This window comes from Monodon monoceros, unplaced genomic scaffold (assembly GCF_005190385.1).
Source record: "Monodon monoceros isolate NGI ecotype Baffin Bay Population unplaced genomic scaffold, NGI_Narwhal_1 Super_Scaffold_19, whole genome shotgun sequence".
Taxonomy (NCBI): Eukaryota; Metazoa; Chordata; class Mammalia; order Artiodactyla; family Monodontidae; genus Monodon; species Monodon monoceros.
The window spans coordinates 43,806,086-43,814,806 of NW_021703775.1; the positions used below are offsets into that span (position 1 = coordinate 43,806,086).

At 40.7% G+C, this 8,721-nt stretch overlaps 1 pseudogene; it reads left to right on the forward strand.

The window, feature by feature from the left end:
- The first annotated feature begins 846 nt into the window (after positions 1-846).
- On the forward strand, positions 847-1,245 carry LOC114901109 (annotated as a pseudogene).
- The last annotated feature ends 7,476 nt before the right edge of the window (positions 1,246-8,721 follow it).

Below are 8,721 nucleotides of genomic sequence, written 5' to 3' on the forward strand. Positions count from 1 at the left end.
TGGTTGAGAATCTGCCTGCCAATGCAGGGGACACGGGTTCAAGCCCTGGTTTGGGAAGATCCCACATGCCGCGGAGAGGCTAGGCCCGTGAGCCACAATTACTGAGCCTGCGCGTCTGGAGCCTGTGCTCCGCAACAAGAGAGGCCATAATAGTGAGAGGCCCGCGCACCGTGATGAAGAGTGGCCCCCACTTGCCGCAACTAGAGAAAGCCCTCGCACAGTAATGAAGACCAACACAGCCATAAATAAATAAATAAATAAATAAATAAATAAATAAATAAATAAATAACACAAGATGAAAGCAATCTGCAGACTACTTATATCATTGTTTACTAATTTCACTGTCATACGAAATCAAAACATATTTCCTTCACATTCACAAATTTTAATAAATAAAACTAAAATCTTTTTCAGATAGAGATTGATGTTTGCAAATGTTTGATATAAAGAGCAAAAACCATAACTAGCTCTATTTAAACAAACTATGCCTTTTCTCTTTGTTAAATTAAATGCTGTTATTTGAATTAATGTTACAATTTTCACACCTTCAAAAAATAGATATCAAGAGGGACCTGGACTAACAAATCATACTAATTTGGCTCTTTTTCCCTTTTGGTATTTTTCTCCCCACTACACTAGTGATTCTCAAATGCAGTCTTGCATTTGCAGTCCTGCATTCTCAAATGCAGTCTCATATGCAGTCCTAGTGATTCCTGATGCAGTAGCATCAGCTAGGAATCATCTAGGATTCTGTTAGAAAGGAAAACCCTTGCTGTTTCCCTGACACCACTGTGGAGGCAGAGGCTCGGGTGCATTCAAGATTGGCAGCACCCATAACCCACCACCATGGTCAAGGAAGGCATTGCTGCTGGAGGTGTAATGGACATTAATACTGCTTTACAAGAGGTGTTGAAGACCATCTACAACCACGATGGCCTAGCACATGGAACTCACAAAGCTGCCAAAGCCTTAGACAAGTGCCAAGTCCATCTCTGTGTGCTTGCATCCAACTGTGATGAGCCTATGTGTGTCAAGTTGGTGTAGGCCCTTTGTGCTTAACACCAAACCAACTTAATTGAGGTCGATGACAACAAGAAACTAGAGGAATGAGTAGGCCTCTGTAAAACTCACTGAGAGGGAAAACCTAACAAAGTGGTTGGTTGAAGTTGTATGTTGGTTAAGGACTATGGCAAAGAGTCTCAGGCTAAGGATGCCATTGACGAGTACTCCAAATGCAAGAAATGAACAAATGAAAAACTTAGCTAAGAAAGAAAGAAAGGAAGGAAGGAAGAAAGAAAGAAAGGCAAATTTGGGGACCTTACCTCAAGACCTCCTGAATCAGAATCACTGGGGTTAGGACCCAGTAACAACTCTCCAAGTGGTATTGATGCACACACAGGTTTGAGAATCATACTCTCGGTTGTTGGATCCGAGGACAGGTCCATCTCAAGTCTCCTCAGCTTTTCCATGTTCTACTAGTTTAGATCTAAAGGAGGGGAGAGTGAAAATGGCTTGCAAATGGAATCCTATAACCACTCATATCTGCTACTCCTCCGGCTCACGACCAACTGCCTAACCCATATGTAGACTTAACGTAGTAGCACATGAGGCATCTACTCATGTAGTCCTCACTCAGCTAAAGTTCAAGGACTGATATTGCAGGATGAGGATGGAGAGGGATACTATTTTTCACAAGAAGAATTACAGAGCAATTGACTCCTAAACTATGTGTATGTATAATATCAGTTGCAATAATATCTTAAATATATTTTAAAAAGAGATCCATTAGAGCCTTCACTTATAGAACATTTGCTTATATATCAATAGAACACGTCTTTGTATAATGATGGGGAATAAAATGTCACGGAAATAAGTGCACTCTCAGAGTGTGATGAAAATTCACCTACAAATACTGAAGCACATGAGCACACTGCTTTCAGTTTCTTTCTGTTTGGACTTAACCCCTGCTTGGTCAAAGAAATTAGAAAAATTAGAGCTGTATAAAGTAACAAGTCTCTTCCCAATTAAAAACCATTTTAAATAATAAAGATGTAACCAACGAATCAAAACGCTGCTATATGCACTGCACTGTGATAAGCACTGACGAGGAGAGGCTATAAATTAAAAAAGCAAAAACAAAAAACCCCACAACCCTAGAATAGCCACTGTAGATTTACAGATATTCAGAGGATGAAATAACAGTGTGAGCTGAGATGAGATGTAGAAACTGAACTGGTCTTTGAAGGAGAGATGTGTAGGGAGATGGGAATGAAAATTCCAGACAGGCAAATGCCATGAGCAAAGACCTTGAATACACTTGGCACATTTGGAGAATAATTGAATAGACTGATTTAGCTGGAGTGGGACATCCATAATAAGAAAGATTGGAGAGATAGATTAGGTCCATTTTACTGTGGCCTTAAGTGTCAGGCCGGGGCACCTGACTTTTCTGAGAGCAATGGGGAACCATTTAAAATTCTAGGGACATGATGAAAGCAGTATTTTAGGAAGACTGATTTGACTAAATGTGTAGAGTAAATTACAGTTGGGCTTCTCAAGCTATCAAATGAATATGAAATCACCTGGGATCCTCTGATTCAGTAGGTCTGGGAAGGCTGAGATCCTGCATTTCTAACACACTCCTAGTGATGCCTAGACGGCTGGTCCTCAGACAGTACTTTGAGTAGTGGGGGATCATGATATGGTTTTAAATTCAAGATATCCATTGAGGCATAATATTGAAATAGGGAGAGAAAGCATGCCATAAAGAAAAAAATAATTTTTTACAAGTTTATTATTCTAGTCTGTTCAATTTGTTTGCAAGGAGCAGTCATTTCTCACTCAACCAGCTGACGTAAAAAGGGAGACTATAAAAAAAGAACATAGGAGAAATTCATAGAAACAAATGCAGACAGTATGGTAGAATGTCTCTAGGAAATGGAAAGGGAATAGACACTGCTCTCTCCATGTCTCTGGCTATATGCATTCCTGTCTCCTTCTGCTTCCTTCTCCTGCTTACTCAGCAGTTTGCCCATTAGGACTCTCAGTCCTGACTCTAAATAACTTTAAGTTCAAGCATGCAACACCATCTTACTGCAGGCTCTTAAATCTCAGTATATATTCTCAGGAGAGAACCAGATTGGACCAGTCTTTGGATTGGTCCCAGGGTCAGGAGTCCGTCTCTAGTTCAGTCATCTGTTACCTGGACAGAGAGAGAGTCTTTCATATAATATATCAGGGACTGTGAGTGAAATGAAGAGGGAGAGTTGGGGATGGCAGGCAAATTGATCAACAGATCTAAAATGACTGGTGGGAGAGAATCTCGGGTTCAGCTGAGGCCTCTATTGTTTGCACAAGATGTCAAGTATTTTCCATGTTTTTCTGAACATGTTAAAAACATTGAAAAACCAGTCTTATCAGCCTTAAGTTATGACCCACCTCCAGACTACATGAGTTGGTGAAAAATTCACTGAGGCCGAATAAGCAGGTGGTGAAAAATTCACTGAGACTGAATAAGCAGAATGTTTTTCTGTTCCCAGCATCTGTGCATTCCTCCCCCAACCCCCCCCCTACAAGAGACTGGAGAGGGGAGTTCCTACCCCTCAAATGAGGGAGCTTTCCAGAGACTCATTTGGAGAACTTGACTTGTGTCTCCTAGAATTTGGGGGTACATGGGAATTGCAGTTGCACTTTGGAAAGTCTAAAAGTGAAAGACTGTGGCTGTATCATCTAGAGATGGCAGAGCAGAGGAAGGGAGGGAAGGACAGGAGAGAGATGCCGTCCCAGGAGTAAACTACATTCATACTGATGTGGAGCGGGGAGTGGGACTTGAACAAAGTGGGATCCTGCAGGAGGAAACTGCCCTATATTTAAAACATCCCCACCCCTTTTAAGAGTAATGCTATCCAAATGTGAATCTCTAATATGGACTAGACTTTTTACTATCCAAGAATTACCTACAATGTATGGGACCCAAGGTATGAAGAAGGGTGAATCTTCAGAGCTGGTTTAAATGGAGAATTGGGGGGAAGGGTCCTGCCTGCACCCTACTAAGTACAACATGTTCTTTGAAACAACTACATTTGCAAAATCATGTCATCCAAATGATGGCTGCAGATTCCAGGCACTGATTAACTGGAGAACACTCTAGCAGCCTAAAAACAGAACTTGGAGTTAAAACATTTGTTCATTTTTCAACTTCTATTCTTTTCTTGACATAAAACTGTGCTTCATTTGGAGTATAAAACCCAACAAAAGCTCTTTAGATGCTCCAATGAATTAGATCTTTAGGGAAGGGAATATGAATCAAGAAAAAATGACAGGAGGTGAGGGAGAGATATAAATATTCTCACTTCCGTAAAAGCCACACAAGATTTCTTACTGAAAGTTTATGACAGACTGGATGATGGAGAAGCTAGCTGAATAGTATCACATACTTTGATATAATCATGTAAAATGCAATACCTGCAGCCTCAATTTACCTAAGCTAAACTAAGTAAAGATGAACATGACACCAGCCCCACCCTTATCTTCAACAAAGGAGTCCAAAAGCTGAGGAGGGAAGCCAGCCACACAAACCAAAGGTTTGTGTTCCCCAGCGTGTCCCACCTGCCTGGATTCCACTAAGCTTCTTAAAGGTTCCACTGTAAGCACAATCACAGATTCTTATCCAGTGTCCCAGATGTTACTTTGTTTAGTAAACAATTCTCATTTCTCATGTTAACTGCTAAATTAATTCATTCTTTTTTTTTTCTTGTAGAGCCTTCCCTGTGTCTGGCACTGTTCAATCAATAAACTCAAACTCCTCATGAAACTTATATTTGAGCATGTGGCAGTGCAGGTAATAAATAATATATCCATTAAAATATATCAGATGATGGTAAATGTTATATTAACAAAACAATTGCAGGGGAAAGGAACAGAGAGTGCTTGGGGGGGATTTAAAATAAGGGGTCAGGGAATTCCCTGGTGGTCCAGTGATTAGGACTCCGTGCTTCCACTGCAGGGGGCATGGGTTCTAAGATCCCACAAGCTGCACAGTGCAGCCAAAAAAAAAAAAAAGAAATTTAACAAAAGAAATAAAATAGGGGGTCAGAGAAGGCCTCCTAAAAGTGACAGTTCGAGCAAAGATGTGAAGGAGTTGAGGGCCCATGCCATGCAGACATATTTGGGGAAAGCTTTCCAAAGACAGCACAAGTCTTGAGGTAGGAGCAACTTGACATAGTCAAGGGACAGTAAGGAGTTAATGTAGCTGGAGCAGAGGGAGAAAGAGAGAGGTGAGGTCTGAGAGGGAAGAAGGACCAGATCACTTCAGGCCTTGTAGGCTACTGTGAGGACTTTGGCTTTTACTCTGAATGAGATGGGAAGCCATTCAAGGCCCAAGGTGTGACATGACCTGACATATTTCAACAGGATCATTCTGGCTGCTGGTTAAGAAAGTATCATGATAAGGGATGGAGTGCCAGGGCAGTCTACTAGCTGGGAGGCTCTTGAAACAGTCCAGCCCAGAGATGATGGAGGCAAATGTTAGAGGAACCATGACTGAAACCGCCTGCCCTGGCCAGGCACCATAGTAACTACTTTCATGAGTTGTCTTAAACAGGAGGTCTTGGTAAAGAATGAGGAACTAACAAGCTACCACCAACCAGAAGAATTCCGGAAAGGTCAAAAGGAGAGAGGAGATGCTAGTCCATATGTCCAATCAACCTCCCAGAATCCTTCTCACTGGAATCCATCTTGGCTGACTGATGCTCGCACCACCAGGGAAGACCCTGAGTCAGAGTGATTGGCCAGAGACAACCCGGAAATCAACCCATTTACCATAAAACCTGAGAATGCAAGCCACGTGGCAGAGCAGTTCTCCTGGGTTCCATTACCCTGCTGCTCTCCACCGCGGCACCCCTTGTCAATAAAGTCTCTTGCTTTGTCAGCACATGTGTCTCCTCGGACTTTTCATTTCCGAGTGTTAGACAAGAGCCCACTCTTGGGCCCTGGAAGGGGTCCCCATTCCTGCAACACAAGGACTGTGGGTCAGGGTGGCAGCAGAGGAAATGAGTGTAAGCAGATAGGGTAGGGGGTCCCCGGAGAAAGAGAACCGGGCATGGCTTTCTTGACATAACAGAAACCATTTTTGACCTAAGCTAATTTGTGATCTAAGCCTGGCCACAATGCTTGCCCTTGAACAGGTCTCAGTAATTAATGATCCTAAGGGAACAAAAGAATGCAGAAACAAATGACCGTTATCAGGCAAGAGAACAACAGCAAAGATAAAATACCAAGTTGTAAAGACTCCCAGTTCTGTTTCAATGGTAAAGATTAGCCTGAAGCACTCAACAACCAAATCCATTGGAACCTAGGGATAATGATGTTCTTTTCTGACTCTCCAGACTTCAATCAACTAAAGCTTGGACTCTGTCTGACTTCCCAAGCCCCTTCATAAATATGCATGTACCCTTAGCTTGAAACTTCCCCAGTTTTGCAGTTTGGGGAGACTGCTTTAGGAAAGATTCCTGGTGTTCTCCTTACTTGCTGCAAGTAATAAATCCTTCCTTCTCCTGATCTTTGGCTTGGTTATGTCCTTTGGCTCAACCCCACCAAGAGACCAACCCAGTTTTAGGGTAACATGAGAATAGGAGGAGTAACCAGATTCTGAAAACTCTCTGAATACTATAGTAAGAGTTACAGTGTTATGCTTTAATTTGTCATAGGAAAAACGGAAAGGCAAATGCAAAACAAATTTAAATTCAACAAACTAATCTATTAAGGGGAATTGGACTATTTATTTCAGGAGTATTTTAAATCAGTAAAGCCTTTTAGGTACCTTTCAAGTACAAAAACTTTCAGGAGTAGATATTCTGAAAACCAGAAGAGCCTTGAAAGCATTTAAAACTCAGATCAAATTCTCTGAAAGCGTTTACAAATTTGACACACTATCTTACTCAAAGAGAAAATGCCCCAGAATTTAGAGACTAGATTAAAAAAAAAAAACACACACACACACATCAAAGCAGATACACACAGAAAAGAGCTGAAAATACAGCTAGATGTCACAATGTGTCAGATTATCATCTGATGTTTCCAATAAAGATCTAGTACCAAAAGTATAAAAGCTCATAAGCTAGCTCATTGTTAAATGACACAGACCATTTCCAATGAGAAAAGGAGAATCAGCAGAAATAAAGAGGGACACAGAAAAGCAAACTACAGCATTAAACGTTTGTGACTTTAAAAGAGATTAAGAACTTCATAGCAGAGGTCTTCCCATTATTATTATTACTATGAGAGAGAGAGAGAGCATGCCAGAGGGAAACTACAAAAAATGCTATGCATTCATGAGGGATAAGATTATACAAATCTGAGAATGGAGAAGAAGGAGACATTTTTGAAATGTCATCCTACAGTGCCAATGAATATTATTTCTGCCAGGGAACAGCACAAGAATGTTTTATTCAAAAATATCCAACCAGGGACTTCCCTGGTGGTCCAGTGGGTAAGACTCTGTGCTCCCACTGCAGGGGGCACCGGTTTGGTCCCTGGTGGGGGAACTAAGATCCCACATGGCACGCAACTTGGCAAAAAAAAAAAAGAATATCCAAGGAAATAAAAATTACATTTAAATGGCACTTGTGTCAGATACATCCAAAACTTTTAATGAAAAACAGAAAAGCAGCTTGTGGGAATAAAAGTGTTATATTTCTATTCTGGGAATAAAATGTTATATTCTGTATATTCTCATAATAAATGACTACTTAGGTATTTAATAGCTTGATTCTCAATGTTAAAATGAGACAAGCCAAACAACAAAGATTTAACAATTTATCGAGATCTTATATTTGACTTTGTCATCAACTAACCATAATTATTAGCAATGCAACACATCTTTTAGCCTTTGTTTGTTCCTCACTTTTCTCCAAAGTAAAATAAAGGGGGGTTCTTCCCCAATTTGAGAGGGAGAAAGAGACTGAGAGAGAGAGAATGAACAATACATTACATACTTTCCTTTGAAATGTTTATGTACCCTCTTCCCTGTCAAATTTGTTTACCAGCCTTGGGGCTATGCCTTATGTTCCTCGATAGCTTTAGAAACTTCCCTCTTTCTCTTCAATGATATCATCCTTGACAACTTCAACATTTCTGTCCCTGACTTTTTCACAGCCTGACCTCACATTTTCTCAGCCTTACTGACTTCTTTCCCCCTACCTTCCTTGGATATGGAATCTGCTCAGCCTCCAAGATTTTAAACTGAAATGCCCATCCCCAGCCATCACCTCTTGCCTTGTTACTTCTCCCATTCTATTGAACCTGGTATTTGTAATCAGAGTAACATATGTTCCATCAACCCTCAACTAGTAGTTTTGGTTATGTCTATAGATTTAATTAATTTGTTTGTTTATTATTTTTATTTATTTTCAAGGCTACAGATTTTAGAGTCAAACTGCCTACTTTTAAATCCTGACTCTGCCGTTCACTACTTGAGTGATAAGGGATGAGTTACTTAATCCCTCTATGCCCTAAATTTCTCACAGGATTCCTGTGAAGGTTAAATGAGATAATCCACATAAACCTGGCACATATTAAATACGTGACGAACATTAACCAGTAGTATCAGTATTTCATTTGGCTTCACTGTCCTCTGTAGAGCCTGGTCACCATAGTCATCCTGGCTATCTCTCCTCCATTATTCACCTTTTTTCATCTCAGTTCCTTGATTCAAACTTTGAT